The sequence below is a fragment of the Neopelma chrysocephalum genome, unplaced genomic scaffold (genome assembly GCF_003984885.1).
Source record: "Neopelma chrysocephalum unplaced genomic scaffold, ASM398488v2 Primary Assembly neopelma1_61b, whole genome shotgun sequence".
NCBI classification, from domain to species: domain Eukaryota; kingdom Metazoa; phylum Chordata; class Aves; order Passeriformes; family Pipridae; genus Neopelma; species Neopelma chrysocephalum.
This window is the reverse complement of record NW_020897717.1, coordinates 204,358-221,456: the sequence shown is the minus strand read 5'-3', so window position 1 is coordinate 221,456 and position 17,099 is coordinate 204,358. Positions and strand designations below refer to the sequence as shown.

The following is a 17,099-nucleotide window of genomic DNA, read 5'->3' as shown; positions in this document are numbered from 1 at the left end:
AAGAGAGTGACCCTAAAGAGCAGCATTCCTGTGCCAGGTGGATATTGCAGAAGCAGCTTGATACATTTCTGACAGGTTGGGATAGAAGCATACAGTGCTTTTGTGAGCTTGTTCCAGAGAGGGTTGAGTGCTGGGGTGGGAGCATCCTTGCTGTGCTCCAGAGGCCCAGATCCTCCACTGGGGTAAATTGGTGTAGCATGAAAGAAGCCAGTGCTCTCACAGCTAAGACCCTGTTCCATGCTGGCATGGCAGAGGTTGCCTGATAAGGAAAAAAGTTTCTTCATAAGAAAGAAAGGAAGTGGTTTTCTGACTGAAGGAGAGGGCTCTTATGTCTTATCCCAGGGCATTTTGTCCTATGGGGATGTGACCCTATGTATGGCACAGACGCTGCTGCAGGTTGGTGAGTTGGAAGGATGCAGATCAGGTGTAGAATAATGGAAACCATCCATCTGGCTAGGAGAGCTGAGTCCTCATGTACAGACATCTGCAGGGTGTCAGAACTGCTATTCTGACATGGGACAGACCCAGGCCTTTTCAAACATGTCTTGCAAAAATTATACAGGGAGAGGCACCTTCACTTCTGTCCCCTCCAGCTATTCTCCAACATGCAGGTGTTTGCTCAGAGCACACAGCTGAGCAGATCCAGCCGTGGTTCTGGACCAGGCAGAGTAATATTTGAACTGTCTCTCACACTGCTTGTACAGTGGACTGAATATGTTATAGCCTCTTATCCCTGTCTGTCTCCTTCAATTCTTTATCCCTCACCAAAATAAAATTAACCTTCTGCTTTCTATCCTGGATTAGAGAAACTTCTTCCTGAGAATGTCATGAAAACCGACGTGCCCCTATGAGAAGTGTGGATTTTGATGATTCAGCATTTTCCCATGAAAGATAAAGCTCCTTTGTTTCTCTAACCAGCTCTCAGTAAATGGCTCAAAGGGATGTTTCCTCCCAGGGACCTGTTCCTGGAGCTACTGAGAAGCTTCCTGGGTCATGGCCCACTCAGTAGGTGTCATTGGATCAGTCAGTCTGAAAACAAGCAAAGAGCTCCCATTTGCTCTTACAGACCAAAACCATGAAAAATAGTACTGGTGTTTTCTGTGATATCAGATGTTCTCTGATTGTATGATCTTTAGTGCAACCTGGGTTCTGCTTAATTTTGGGAAGAGCTCTCCATGCAAACGGCTCTGCTCTGTCACTGAGCCGAGGTTGCAGAAAGGAAGGAGTAATGTGTCACAGGAGCTAAGGAGGAGGCATGAACAGGGGCAACAGGCTACCACTTCTGAAGGATAAATACTACCAGTGGTTTGAGATTTGAGTACCTGAAAGTGAGAATACACTTACTGAGATGTGAGACGTGCAGGGTGCCTGACCTCTCTGCAAGAGGGTCTTCTCTCCCCTGTCTATGCCAAGGGGTGGGGAACTGTGACAGAGCTGGCAGCGTTTAAGATATGAAGCTGGATTTCTGGCACAAGAGGAAGAGGCAGAACTGGGGGAGACTGGTACTGAGACAGATGCATCGGCAGGCCACAGGTACTTCTACATCCCCAGATGTCATATTGGCCTTTGGGCTGACCTCTGGGCCAGGATGAGAGTGTCAGCTCCCAGCCTTGCTCTGCAGTATCCCAAAGCGCATTTGATCATTTCCCTTGCCTGTACACAACTGCCAACCCACCTTTCTTATATACCCTTTTCAGGTGTTTCAAGGTTTTATCCTTACTGCTATTATGATCCCTAACATTCCCTTCAAGCAAATCATTGTGGTGAAATTCCTTACATAGAGACTGAAATGCAGAGATCGCAGGAACAAAATAATAATGCTAGCCATAATAATAAATAACAGCCCCATTTGCTTTAATCCACAGCTCACAAAACAACAGCCCAGTCCAAATTCTCATCTGCTGTGGAGATAAAGAGTGTGATTTACTCTGTCAGCTATGGAGAACAGACACACCACAAGGCAGTTATCTCTGGCCATAAACAAACTGGAGTGGCTTTGCCTTTTAACAGGCTCCCTTCTCCTCTCCTGTGGAGTGCTACTTTCTGCCTTATGTAACCCTCTGGGCAACTCTGCTGACCTATTTTGTTTTAATAAACTTGAGCAGTTTGAGCTATGCACCCTTCACTTTTCCGACGCCATTGCCACTTCACAGGGCTCCCTTTCTTGCCCTGCTCTGCAAGGTTCCATAGGTAGTATCTTGAGAGAAGCTAAATAAACAGCTTCCAAGTTCCGACAAAACCCGTATGTGTCAAACTTCCTTTTGAATGTTAGCCTTGGAGGTGAGACGGAAAAACTGAGTTGACTAGGAAAACGCATACCCTTTCAGAAACAGTTTTTTATTACTTTCCTTATCACCCCTTTAAGGTCATAAAGATTATGCCAAAGAAGCTATTAAGTTTTCCAGGATTGCAAAATATTTTATCAATGATAGAGATGAAGCATGCCGTTCCACTTTTCAATTTTTTTACTTCAAATTTCCTTTTATGTTTGGGGATTTGATTTTAATCTTCTCTCCATACCTTTCTGCTTCCGTCCTGATTGGAGGCATGGTTAATTGTTTCTTCTAGCCAGAAGCCTACACCGAATTGCAAACAGAAGACCTCTCAGGCATTAAAAAAAAAGAGAGTGAATATGGAAAGTAAAAATGTGAGCACCAAGGGTATATAATGGTACTTAACAGACTGAGCTTCTGGTTTTCACTCTGTCATGGTTCCTGAGACATACACAAACTTCTGAACAGCAATGACTGACAGCAGTGTCACAGTAGTGACCGCATACTGCCTTGTCTACTCAAGTTGATTTAGGAGCTAGGATATATTCTTCCCCCTAAAAACATCTGTGAAAACTTGGCACCAGAATGTTTCTAGTGGTTAAATACTGGAGTCTGGGCTGAAAGGGCTGCGCAGTGGTGTCTCCATCAGGTTGGCCTAGAAAGGAAATAGGGATCAAATGCTGCATGATACCATCTGAGATTCCCTTCCCAACATGCTGCAGTAGAGGAGCAGATTAGTGTCCTGCTCATAATGTATCCCCTCCAAATCCCTCCCTGGAGAAGGATATCCACAGCTTTGGAGAAATGCTGAAAAGAGGCTCATAAGAGGCCCAATTCTTCACACTGAACTGGAAGGTGTTACAAGTGGATTGCAAAGCTCTACTGAATATCGAGTTAATCCAAGATTTACGTTCCATAAGCCTCCAGAAATTGGGCTGTGGTGGGCTTTAGCTAAAGCAGTGTTAGCTAACCTTTTAAGAAAACCCTGGTTTTCCTCCCTGTGCAGTCTTTCCAATAGGCCTTGTTTTCCTGAAGGAACAGATCCTCAGCTGGCATAACATAGATTCATCTCAGCCAGTGAAGCTGGAGGTTAGGAGCATCTGACCCCAAAACAATTCCTCTTAATGGTGACATGTTTGTTGCCACCAGGCAAGATGACGGACTAAGCACTGGTGATGGAAGAGTATCAGACAGGCTACTGTCACAAAAATCCTCGATTTGCCTCTCCCATGGTATTTACTTTAAAAAGAGGCAAAAGTAGGAAGGTGAGACACTTCAGTGAAGTTGTCATGGAGAGAAGTCTTGCTCAAGATGATTTAGAATGGAAAAACTTTTACCAGGGAAGTGCCAAGTATAAATCACTAACAGATACTCCTTGGTTGAGACAATTCAGAAAGAGGACAGTAGTGAGCTAATTAATGCCAACTGGCAATAAAACAGAATGGCATTATAACCTTTTAAAATAGCATGTTGGCCTCTTCCACAGTGTCCTAGTGTCCCGCAGGGAGAGGCTGCCCCTTTTCCACATGATTAGGCCTCCTTCGTAGGGGTAGGCAGAGAGGCCAGGGGCACAGGATCTTCAAGATATTGTTTCAGATGCCTTTCCAATCCAAGCAGGCATCTCAGCATTGGTTTATGCTCTGTTCATGTTTTCCAGGGTCTTTCTCCAGTCACGCAAACAGTATGGAAAGACTTCCTTGGTGACAGGAAAAACAGGGTGGGTGGAAGAAGATTAAAGAAACGGGTGGACATGAGTGCTCTGACATCTCTGTTCACCCTGGGGGGTACTTGTAATTCCCAGCTGGAAACTTTGTCTCTGGGGCAATGATTTGTGGTGCTAAAGCCACTCACAGGCTCTTAGTGGCAGCTTAGAGTAGTCTGGTCACTGGGCAGGGAACTAAGGTCCATCCTATTCTTAACATCCATCACAGACAACTGGCAATAACAATGGCAGAAAATTTTAAGAAAATTATAAATTCAGTACATTTTCTCTCTATTGAAATAGAGCTATTTAAATGTGGAACAATGGCCATCTGTATTAGGAAGCTTAGTATATTTGATAAAAAGCTTCTCTTTGTCTTGATTCTTTTTTAAAATATCAAGGTACACATGCTTCCTGCCAAAACATTTCAGAAAGTTGAACCAAACCACTACCTAAGCACCTGGAACCAAAGCTTGGTAAGTGATAAATCCACTTCTGAAAGCTATTGCTCTTCCATGAGTAGTAGATGACTATTTATTCCATTTCAGTCTATTCAACAACTTAAATTTAGTGACTTGCTCATTCAAACTTGAGAAACTGGATGAGGTTTGGAAAAAGAGGGCAAGCTTGTTTTTCTCCTCTGATCTATGAGAAAAATGAGGATGAGAGGACAAGATATAGCAGATCTACATTGTGGGAGTATATGGTGTCCTGGAACAACCTGTTTAACCCACTAGTCACTGATAAAACTTCTTTTGTTTAATATTACTTTTTCTTTTCTGTTTTGCAACAAAAGTGGTTTTATAAATAATAAACTAAGTGTTTATTAAAATTGTTTTTAGAGATTTTTTAATGGATTCAAACTTCATTCTGTATGCAGTCTGATATGAATCAATTCTAAAGATAAACAGTCATTCTATAACAAATTAAAAATACATAATTCACCATTTCCCAGCATAGGAAAATGTAACAATCAAGACCTAATAAAAACATGTAAAGTGGTAAGTAAATATGTGTAGATAAAACTGTCTGCTGGTAACAGTAAGTTTGTGCGTGGACTGTATGTGGTTTTAGGTCAACAGGGTCTTTTTGGTTACAGCCTGATGACTATCAACCTTTCTTTGTGAAAAATAATTAAAAAGGATAAATGAAAAGAAGTTTTTATTTAATATTTAAAAATAAGGTCTCCTGCTTATTTAAATTGCTAATTCAGATGGGTGATTTAATCTGTTCACTGAGGCTCAAATCTATCAGTTTTGGTCCCTTTTCCTGGTAGTTACTGCATGGGTGGGGTTTTATGCATCTGATGTTTCAGTTTCAGGCTGTTCTCTGTGAAGTTGAAGCCAAACCTCCCTGAACTCAATGAGATTTTCCCAATTTGTTTGCCAGGAGTTTGGAGCCAGCTTTCAGTGGCCCAGATTTGTGACTAATCAGCTGCTAAAAACCAACACCTAGTGCAGTTCCTCACAGGTAGGTTCTGTTGCTGCCTGACGTGCAACTAACAGCAGAGGAGTGAAGAAAAAAGATGTTCTGATAACAACACATGCTAGCAGTTTGTTGTGTCCCTATGCTGTGTCTGTCTTTCAACCTCCTGCCTGTATACTAGATCTTTCCTGGCTCAAAAGTTACTTTAAACAATGCCAGCAAAGCCTTTGTCAGCACCTGTGAAGAGGCAAAAAGCAACAGCCATGAAGCAGGTGAACCCAAATAGAACTCCTGATTTGAAAAGTAAAGGGAGAGTGAGCGCATCTAGTCTGAGGCTGGAGGAGAATGTTGTGAAAACAGTGGAATCATTTAACTGAAGAATAAGAAAAATGAAATAATAAGAAAGAAATGGGATAATTTATTGTTATACAACTAGAAGTGTCAATCACTTGCAAGGAGTTTGTCTTCCGCTTCCCCGTCCTTTTTTTTTTTCCTGTTCTATCCCATCCCATCTCATCCCATTCTTTTCTTCTGGGTATTGTAGAACCTTAAAGCTCCTCTTCCTGCCTCCAGAACCCATCACAGAGCTATGCTGTGCAGGAGTTGCCGAGCCATCGCCGTGCACAGCTGCCGAGTCTCACTCCTGATATGAACTTGCTCAGACCCCAGTGTGCACCACAGGAGAACTGTGCCTCCCAGGCACCTGCTAGGCATAAGGCACAAGGCAAGTGGTAGCATCAGACTAATAAGGCAGAAGCAGGCAGCGAGCAGAGCAACTTTGTGCTATCACATACATTCTCAGCTGTTTCCGTGGGCAGACGGTTTCCCTGGTGCAAGGTACACACTGCATATTTGCATCTCCTACCTTTCTACTGATCTGCCCATCCATGTCATGAATCAGCTTCTCCATCGGGAAGAGGCCTCTGGAGAGACATGTGCTAGCTATTTAAAACATTTAGTGCAGTGTGCTTAGTCTGTTTGTTAAACTAGTAATGGCAGAGTTCATGGGTAACTCCATCAGGAAAACACCTTCCTATGTCCTATGACAAACATGCACGTGCAATTGTCCATCTGGTGTCCAAAATGACCCATACCTGTCATCCCTGAACCAGTTTCTGTTTTCAAGCCCTCCCAACCAGTTTACAGTTCCTGTTCTTGAGCTCCTTCCTCTGGCTGTAGGTGTCTATCAGCATAACTGGAATTCATGACATGACCTTTGATTCCTTCTATCCTCATGCCAGACTCCAGCAGGTCTCTGTTATCAGATACTAAAGCCTATTATAACATGAAGTGCATGCACAAATTTACCCAGGCAGGTATGCTGGCAGCCTTGCCTGATAGTTCCACCTTCACAGGGGAGCACAGGCATCTCTCAGCATCCTTAGGGCCGCCAGAGCCTCTCTTTACATAAGGAAAATATGTTGGCATGAAAAGCAAATGATTACACATGCTTCTGCTATTTTCTCTTTCAGAGGGTAAATGCTTGTTCACATGCCATGATGTCATCTTTGACACCGCGCACTAGTGTTGTGTCAAGCAAAGTGGTGTTCTTATCCACTCTTAGACTGAACCTGCAGGGAGGGACCCTCCAACACTGGAGCCCAAAGATTTGTCCTCATTATCCTCCTTCTAACTCAAGGCAGCAACATTTCCTCAGGTGGAGCCACAGATAAGGGATTTGACTTGCCCAGCATGACCCTGTGAAGGTCATGGCAAAGCTGGGGATGGAAGCCAGGCCCTGAGAGTCCCAGTGTTACTGTTCTGCTGTGCCATGGCTGGTTTCATAATACATAAAAGTATTCTTCCAAGAAATCCTGTCTCCTGTGCAGACACCATAGTCATCAGCAGGGCTGCTGCCTGAGCCCTCGTGCACCTCAGGGTACATCCTTCCTTGGCTTGACCTGCAGTAGAGCTCCACAGTCTGCAGTATGGGGAGGTGAGAGGCTGGTTGACCTCCTTCTGTCCTAGGTAGATTGTCAAAGTTTGGGTCACATCACAGCCCCACTGTCTGCAGACCTGGACAGTATGTAACCAGAGCAAATCTGGCAGAGGCAGCAGGACTACACCAGCATACCATGGCCATGTGTATACAGCAAGATGTCTCTTTACTAATAGCAGATGGGACACAGAGAGTTCTCCCTGTCTGAGTCCTTCCTGAGATGCCTCCTAGGATCACTTGAGCCACAAATTAATTCTCATTTCCTCTGAGAACCTTGTTTGGTGCCCCAAGCTGGTTCCTCATGCTGCATTTCTCTTGTGTGAGAGCTCCATTCACCCATCTGCCACCTTGACCTGCCATCAGGCTTTGGTTGACCTGAGTGAAACCTGTCCCATCTGGTTGTTCCAGATACACCATGCAAAATCTCCCTGCCTCTGCCTGGCCTTGTGCATGCCAGCTGTGGCACGCATTTTGGATTTGGGCACTCTAGCTGCAGGCAAACTCTGTTCTTCAGTGGCGTGCTGGGTTTGTCAGAGGGTATTAGGAAATGTTCTGTGGTGGGTGGAAGCACGTAGTGCATCTGAGGTGGTTGCTGTGGCTGTGGGCGACAGATCTGGCCTGGCCCACAGTCTCTCCTGCCTGAGTGATCCTCTGTGCCTCTTGCAGGTACCGCTCACCCACGCTGGCCTCGCAACTACCAAGCCAGTTGCCAAACTGGAGTGTCATAGCTGATCCAAGGGAATTTTAATTGAACCACCTTTGCCCACTGCAAGTGGGTGCCAGTTTGTCAAGCCTTGGTGATGTTAGCTGGCACTGGGGAATGTAGTGTGTTCACATGGGTTCACTGCGTCTCACTAGATGACTACATGTATGCCTTTGCAATCCTTAAATGTAGGAAGTGGCTTTTTTTGTGCATAACACACCATTGCAGTCGTCCTAGAAGCTGCTTCCCCCTTGCCCCTGTGTCTCTCAGCTCATCACACAGCAGAAGTTTTGCATATGAGAGCAGCAGGATGGGACCAACAGCAAGCTCAGCAAATCGAGCTTCAGCCCACCAATGGGGAAGAAAGATCTGATGCAAGGTCCACAGACACAGGGAGCTGTCTGTTAAATATCCTCCCAGACAGACTCCATATAGTGTGGCATGGGGTAAGAGACAGATTTGGTATTAATCAGATCTCAGACATCTTTGAGCAGTGCAGATTAAAACCAAACACCTAGAAGGGAAAAGTCTTCAGTTCCTCTGTGATGCGCTTGGCCCTGGAATGAGCAGGCAGCTGCATTTGGAGCTAGCTTTAACTTGAGGTCTCCAAACAGAGTCCTGCAAAAAGTACATCAAACAATGCTCTGCAGCAGCATAATGAGGCTGCTTTATGTACTTGCAGCTTGTTTTCACACTGGTAGTGTGTGCTGTTCTCACACGCAGCTTCACACTCCCTGGTTATACATTAGCAACGACACATTCTTTAGCTGAAGTTTGAGTTGGACATAGATTGAAGTCTGATACTACAAAGTACGGTTGGGGAGGAAGAAAACATCGCTTAGGGTCAAATATTTTCTAGTCTGGGGTTAGAAGGCAGAACATGTGATAAAGCACTAAGTACTGTTATTGATGAGTATTTATGGGGTATCAGGAAAAGAGCTACAGGCATAGGTAGAACAGGAAGGAGCTGCTTTGGTGTGGGTAATAAGCTGGTGGCTGAATAAGCCTGGTCCTACACCTTCATTTAGCCACACTGTCCAAATCTCTGATGCACCCAGAAAGCACTAGTCATTCAGAAAGCCCGTGCTTCTCTACCATGGTCACTGAGGCCAAACCACTGGTGCACGTAGCACACTTGACTGGAGATAGGGAAGCTGGGACATTGCCTACAATAACCAGCTGTTCATACCAGCCATTCCTGCTCCAAAAGGAGAGTGTCACCATTGCATGCTTGGAGGCCGACCCTTTGTTCAGCCCCTCTCTTTCCCTGTGTAATCCACCTGATTGGAACATGCTGCTTGGAGATAGGGCTTCAGCATGTGCCAGCTTTGGACAACCTTCTACAAATTTCATACTGTCTTTATTCAGGACCTACACATCACATGCAACCTGATAAAAATCAAATGTTTAGTTCAGCTGAACCTGGGTTGGATGTCATGCCTGAAAAAATGATTGCCCACCTGCATGCAAATCCATCTTTTCTCTGAAAAAGAAATTAAGAGCAACATTGATGCAATCAGATCCCAATATTAACACAAACCCATCTCCAGGGAAATTTCATGTTTAATAATTCAAAATTACATAAGGAAAATGCAAGTAGGGAAGAGAGGAGGAGCAAGTAAATCCAAAATAGATCCAGGCAGAGAGCTACAGCTGTCTTACCAGCTGCATCTGGTCACTGACAGCTCAATCTAAATCTTAATATAGGAAGGGCACAGGGCGGATGGTGCCAGATCACACTGTCTTCCTTATTGCCTTGCATGATGACAGTGGCAGTTTTGAAAAAGCAGGGGAGGACAAGTCGTTTAAGAACATTAGCTGTTATCCTTCCCTCCCCTTTTCCTCTCACTTTCATGCTTTGTGAGGCAGCCCAGCTGTGATCTTAGGCCTGATATCTACAGCCCTCCTGCAGGCCTCTTTTAAGAGAATGCTTGTCCTTGGAAGGGAGGTAGAGGCAGAACTGACCACTGAAAGGGTTTTGGTGACAGATCCATTTGGGCATTCATCAGAGGTCTTTTTTCCTTCCACTTATTGTTATTTCATAGAACCTATTTACTCTCCTGTATCGGTAGCATGTGGAAGAAAGGACAAGAGGAGAGGCAGAGCTATAGAGGAGCCTGTACCAGCCCACTGAAAAAAAGCAGACTAGAAATAAGGTATGGACTCCTTCTTGGTCTCTGCCTTTCTGACTGCATGGGTTTCACAAGGGCCATGGAACTTTCAGCACACTGCTTGGTTTGCTGCCATCTCAGGGAGGATTGCGGAGATGAGCCTGCTCAGGAGACAACAGCTTGTTGACTTTGTCTGAGGACACTCATGGAGCTTCAGCTGAGCCCCAGCCTGTTTCAGACAGTGAAGCTGAACTGGTCTGAGATGTAGCAGGAGCTAAAAGACTTGTCAAAGATCACAGAACAACTGCAACAGAAACCAAGGACCAAATGTAGGACCTTCACTGCAGGTCCACCCATGTCATGAGAGAGACAATAGTTGGGCAATTATTTCTGGGGAGGAGATGCCAAACATTGATGCCTAAAGATCCCTTGTGAGACCTCCCCTTACAGAGTCTCTTGGCCAGCCCTGGGAAGTCACGACAGGACAAGAACACAGTAGTTGTCTTATTTATCAAACCAGGCAGTGACTGTGCAGGCCAAATCTTGTCCTGCCTCACTCAGGTAGGTTGGTGCAAATGTTACTTGGGTAAAATCAGTGTTTCAGCTACTAGAAATGAACATCTTGGCCTAGCAGATTGTCAGGAAAAAGAATGCACATTTGGACAAACCCAATACCTGTGCTGTGATGATGGTTCCTTTAGACTGTCTTGTAGGTACAAGTGTCTCATGTTCAGAGAGCTGGATATGCCACTAGCCTTTCTGAAATCCACTTCTTCCAAACCTCTAGTGCTAGCTCCCCTGTACTAACCTCAGTGTAAAATTACTCAACCACAGCAGCATGCTGACATGCATGATTTTGCTGATGAACGAACAGCAGTTTTTCCCAATGCTTCCATAAAGTTGTTCTGCCAGTGGGAAGTATGATTTCAGGAACATTAGCATGAATAAACAATGTCCTATGACATCTACATTTATTAGTCCTGCTTCCCTCCAAATTTTTGACATGACCTTTGATAAGAGAGTGGCTTGCTGGAATGACACCAGACTACTAGGAGCTTTTGTGAGACAACTCCTTATCAAAGGCTGAGCACAGCCGTGACCAGCGTGGAGTGCCAGTCCAAATTTACCCAAGCTGCTATGTTGGCATAGGTCCCTAAATTCTCAGATTCATGGACTTTTATCTTCCCCTGTGAAATGAAGGGACCACGGACTCTCCTCTTAGCTGCCACTAGCCTGTTTGACACCACAGAAATATGCCCAAGTGCAAACTCACCCACCTTCCCAACCCATACATGGAGCTCCCCTCCCCAAAAACCTCAAGGAAAATGTATTTAAAATATGTGTTTCCCTAGTGCAGCTCTGTTTACTTGGTAGTGATTGTTCAAGGAGGTGTTTTTGGCCTCTCCTCTCCCATTCTTCAGTTCTCAACCTAACAAGGACTGTATTCTTGTCACGGTGCATATCAGGCAAGGAAGGAGAAGCAACAAAGGCTTCCTGGTGCCAGCTGGCACTGTGCCATGTGATTGTTGTCAAATGGGGATGTAATAATCATAATAATATGTTTCTTGTTCGATTTGAACCTCTCCTGAGATGGTCTTTTCATTTGAGGGATGGAGGGGGAAAGATCTATGACTCTCTGTTTCTCAGTCTGCCATTCCAGCTGTGTTTCTTTATCCTTTCAACCTTGCCTATGGCAAACCAGGTGCCTTTGGAAAGGTCGCAGCTAGCTTCACCCTGATGCACTCTTCAGCTATGGGGAGAAGGCCCCCAAAATTATCTCTGAGCACTAGGAGGGCTTCTGGATGCCCGATCTGCTTCCCACAACTCTCAGTGCTGTCTGGTGTCTGCACAGTGGACAGCTTCCTGTCTGCAAGAAGGTGCTGGAGCACCAGAACAGCGTATATGAGAGGAGAGTAGTGGCGCAGCCCCAAGTGTTCCCCTCTAACTTTCCTGCCTGTCTGGCAGTTAGGAAGTAGAAGGGAACTCAGTCATTAATAACTCTTGCAGTTTTTTGGCCTCCGTGCTGAGCCTGTCCATGAGAGACCAATTATAATTGTGCTGCGGCCAGAAACTTCAGCTGAATGGCCAACATTCTCAGATTCTAAGAAATTCTGTGGAAGAATTTCTTTGTGGAGAGACAGAGGATGAGAATAAAGAGGATTTTCTTGGACACATGGTAGTCTGTGAGTGGGGCCAGGATTTCACACAAAGAAGCTAGCTGTGTCTGGCTCCCTGTGCAGAGAGCCAGCAGGAGCCTGCATGTCACTTCAGACCTAACGGGTCCAGCTTTCCCCACTGGGGATCTCCACAGGACTCCACTGCTGCTCTGCTCCATCCACTACACACCTCTTGGGAGGTGTGAATCCCTTGGGAAAAGATGGGAAGAGCCTGGACTGATGCCAAGACCCTGGATGGGGAGGCTCCTTGCCTCTTTTTTTGTTGTCTGAGTCATTGGGTCCCCAGGAGAGGGGCATCCTGTCCTAGGCAAATCTGCACTGCATGTTTGTACCCATTTATCCCATAACAGAAATTATTGCATTTCATGAATCCATGGGTGTTCTCAGCACACCAAGATCTAAAATCTGAATTTGCAAAGCAAAAATGATGACTAAAATAATTACAAAATATATTATAATAGTAGGAAGAAGAAAAAAAGTAAAATCTCTGCATCAAGGGATTTATCCCTGAGCACATGACAGGTTTGTAGAACAATCCAGGGAGGGAGTGTGTGAAAAAGGCTTTATGACAGCTAAAGGTTTTTAATGTGTAACTGTGCTTCGGGAGTTAATCCCTGGTCCAGCAGCACTTTGCAGACACACATTAGGAGTTTGACTTCATTCAGGTCCTGATGCAGAAGGGAAGAAGTCTCTTGCCAAAGCGTGTATGTCACACTTCTTTTTGCTGTGGAGTGATAGGTCAGGAGAAAATGTCCTGTGTATTTTGTGAATCAGGGAATGGGTAGGAGAGCGTTCTGTTCTCTGCCGGGACACTGAAGTACTGACAGCAGTCATGTACAGAAATGTGAGGGTTTTGGCAGGTGTTTAGACTTCTTTTTTCCTACCCATTCAGTGATGTATATACCATCAAAATCTGGGAATGACCAGAAGGCACACATCTGGGCTGGTGTGGCCACATGAGTTTAGAACTGCAGTAATGACAGGAAAGGGCTGACCCTTGTGCCATAACCCTCCTGGCAAAGAGTGTGTGGAGGCATGTCAGCCCTGGCCATTCTCTGAGAGGGCTGCAACTACCCTTGTCAGTTTTGACAAGGTACTTTTGACTCCTTGTCAGGAGATTAGGAATAGGAACCTAGTAAGTGGTCCCAAAATTCCAGGCACAGGAACAGTTGGAGAAGAAATGTTGCTTTTCCTGTTGCTGGAAATGCCCCCTATGCTAAGCCATGCACCAGTGACAGGACTAAAAGGTGAAGAGTGACCATTTTAAGGTGGAACCAGAAAAACTAAACCGCAAAGTTTAAAATAAAATGCACATGGCTTCAAACATGCTCAGGACTCACTGAGAGACCTGCACCCTGCAGGTCCCACTGAGACAAGATTTTCTGGAGAATCTGACCGTTTTGTCCACGGCTCATCCCTAATAACATTTCCTGGAACAGCCAGTGTGTTGCTGAATTATAAGAGTAGATTCCAGACAGAGAAACTCACCTCTACAGGAGTTTCATTCAAATGGTAGTAGTGGTGTTAAAAAATGCAGTGTTTTTGGCTCTGGAGCAAGACATTTCTTTGTTTGTAAAAGCAGTTCAGGAAGCCTGTGTTCGTCACAGTCTGCTCCCCCTGCTTGCCTTAGCTTTTGTCCTTCACTGTTTGTATCTGAAAGGCACCTTTTAGTGCCTATCATTAAGTGGATTACTATTCACTGAGAATGGGAGGGAGGATATCTGTGAACTTCTGTCAGATGGAGAAGAAACCCTTCGGAACTCTTCATACCCTATTGTGACAACTGGGACTAAAGAAGAAAGACCAGATTTCTGGAGGGACATCTGTTAATACTGGAGCAAAAGGCTGGGACTAGGTGTTGAGAGACACTCTAGAAGGTTTATCAAAGCTATTTCTTCTTGTTCTGCCTGATTGCTGCTTTGCTTACTGTGAGTAGGCATTGGTATCCTTCCACACCTCTCCTTCATTGTCTGCCTCAGGCATTTGTATCTAGATAAATCTAATCTCTACAAACTTCACACTCTTGGCCAGAGTCCATGCTGGTGTCCACTCCTCTGTGACAATGGTCTGGATTATTTGCAGTTGGTCAGAGTGGAGCTACGGCCTCTAAGCCCCACAGCATAGCACCAAAATCACATAGTCATGACAACCCTGAGAACACAACTCAAACCTTAATCCCATTAATGGCTCAATGTACTTTGCTCAAACTTTTAATAAGGTAACATGTACCTGAATAACTAGATTTCCTCCTCATGATCATGATCCTGCTCTTGGCGATGACTGGAGAACTATGATAACATAATCTGATTTGAATAGCCTGTACAGGCACCACCTGGCAGCCATTGATATCAAGTTAGGAGAATGAAGATGAATGATCCAGAGGAATATTAAGTTACATGGTTTCCTTCCCAAAAGTAATAACCTGATGAATAACAATGTTACTTTCCTTTTTTTTTTTTTTTTTTTTGCTGTTACCATCTCCGTTTCCAGGGATTTTTATTCAGTTACTTTCATTTTTCTATTCAGCACCTGTCTAGAGATGGATGGGCACTCCCTCTGTTCCTAGAAGCCACCACTGCTGAATCAGAATCAGCTGGTTCTATGAAAATAAGGCAGTAGTACTCAGAGAGAAGCCTGTGTGCTTCAGAGCGTGGCTTCCCAAGACCCTGTGAGCGAGAGTGCCAAGAGACAAGCTCTCAACAACCTACCTTGTTGTGGATGTGCAACTGCTCTCCACTCCCAGCAAAGAGCCTCAGTGCAGAGATAAGGGAAGAGCTTTCTTCTAATAAGCAAAATTGAGATCTTTCTCATTCCACCCTCTGCAACCAGACTAGATGTGTGAGAAATGCTGGAGTTCACTGAGATGTATAAGACTGAGGCAGAGGGCATAAAGGAGCTTTTCCTAGAGATCCTGGGAACCACACATGCTTTACTCCCTGTCTCTAGAGCACTCCTGATTTGTAAAGTTGATCTAAAGGTTATGAAGAGATGTTAAAGAGTGGTCGTCCTTGTCCATGCACTGATAGGCTGTTTTCCATTGCCTGGATTCCTCTTTCATGGACTCAGACAGAGCGTTGGGGCCTGAGCTGAGTTTTCTGACTTGGGTTCAAACATCAGTTCAGCTTGACTGGGACTTCCCTCCTCATCCTAAAGCTTCACCTCTGCTCTCCTGCATTCCCATTTTCCATCAGCATTCCAAGGGTGTTTCTGCCATACTTATAGTCCACCTCTTATTTAGGGGCAAGAGCCTCTGCTTTCTCCATGTCATCATGCAGGAGTGCATAACTTTGGGAAGTGACAAGTACTAGGTTTCTTCAAGGTCCTTTAAGCATTTTGTACATATTTTGGTAGCTTTCTACCGATTTAAGGCAAAATTTTTCCATCCTCTATGATATCCGAAAGAATTCACTAACAAATGATGACTCACTACCCCAAATCTTTCACTGAATCTCAATCTCTTCTCCAGAAGCAGTTTATGCCATTCTTTTCCCAGCATGTGAGATGTGGTGTTTTTTGCTCTAGTGTACCATTTTTTTCATTAACATTAGACAATGAGGGTTTTGAACACCAATATTACTCTCCTTTCCCAATCTCATCCCATTTCTATTTTTCCTTCTTACTGGCTTCTAAGCAAACATTTTTAAATGAGTAGTTCCTAGGCAATTGCGTTATGGAAGGACTGTCTGGTCTCCATACCTGCCAGCAATAGTAATCCAGCTCTCAGCGCTAAAGATAAGACAAGTAAACTGAAAATTTGAGTGAACCTGATCCAAGAGCTCATGGAAATGAATGGGAAAACTCCCAATGATTTCCATAGCAGTGTAGCAAGCTTCTAATTGAATACAGAACAAAATCAAATTAAATCACTCTGGAGCTGGAGGGACTCAAATACTTGTATTGAAATAACACAAGCAGGGAAGAACAGAGTATGCTGGGAGAGAGAAGTGGTCAAACAGAGGAGAAAGAAGTTGTCTTTAGTGGACAACAGTCTGAGAGCTGGGTTCATTTAAAATCATATGGGCTCACAGACTATAGAACAGATTGGGAGAACTACCTATCTTTCACCTTATTGGAATGTGATAAAAGAAGGAAATACAGACAGTTTAGCCATCATCAATATAGTCTTTCTGGCTGCATCAAAATCTTACCTGGGGCAACACACTTTACTTCCTAAGTTGTGACTATACTCAGCAGACATGGGAGTTATTAAATTTTTTTTAGAAAAAAAGTCGAGAAGCCTAGAAGTACTTTTCTTTGCCAGGTACTGCACAAGCTTACACAGAGGGATACAGCCCCTGGATTTGGGAATCTGTAAAGCTACAGGTGGGAGACATGAAGTACAACTCTTCTGTTGCTACAGAACTCCTGGCCCGGAGGAGGATATGAGTGCAAAGACTATTAATGGCAAAGCTCAGAGCTGGAGCCAAGTATGGTGCTTTCCGTTACTGTTGCTCAACCATAAGTTCTTGTCTCTTTGAAGTTTCCCATAAGACCTAGCTCTTCAATAGGCCCACCCTGAAAGCAATGGTAGTTACTGTTTATACACTTAATTTCCTACACGTAATGCTGGTCCTAGGAAATAGCAGTGCTAAGTCCTGAGTCATCATCTCAAGGGATATAAAAGGTTGGTGCTTCCACCTCACCCTGTGTATAGATTTCTATAGAAGACAGCACGTGGATGGTAAAATGAGTGTTAGCAGATGTAAGGAAAACTCTATCAAGACTCTGGTTCTGGCTCCAGCATTGCCCACGTGCCAAATTTTACACAG

The 17,099-nt window shown here is 44.5% G+C and overlaps 1 long non-coding RNA gene across 1 annotated transcript in view; it reads left to right on the top strand.

The window, feature by feature from the left end:
• Window positions 1-5,361: 5,361 nt before the first annotated feature.
• LOC113966860 overlaps window positions 5,362-17,099 on the top strand; it is a 71,482-nt gene continuing 59,744 nt past the window's right edge. Inside the window, exons 1-2 of the long non-coding RNA XR_003533982.1 lie at window positions 5,362-5,445; window positions 10,088-10,198. This is a non-coding gene — a long non-coding RNA (uncharacterized LOC113966860). The remainder of the gene's footprint in view (window positions 5,446-10,087; window positions 10,199-17,099) is intronic.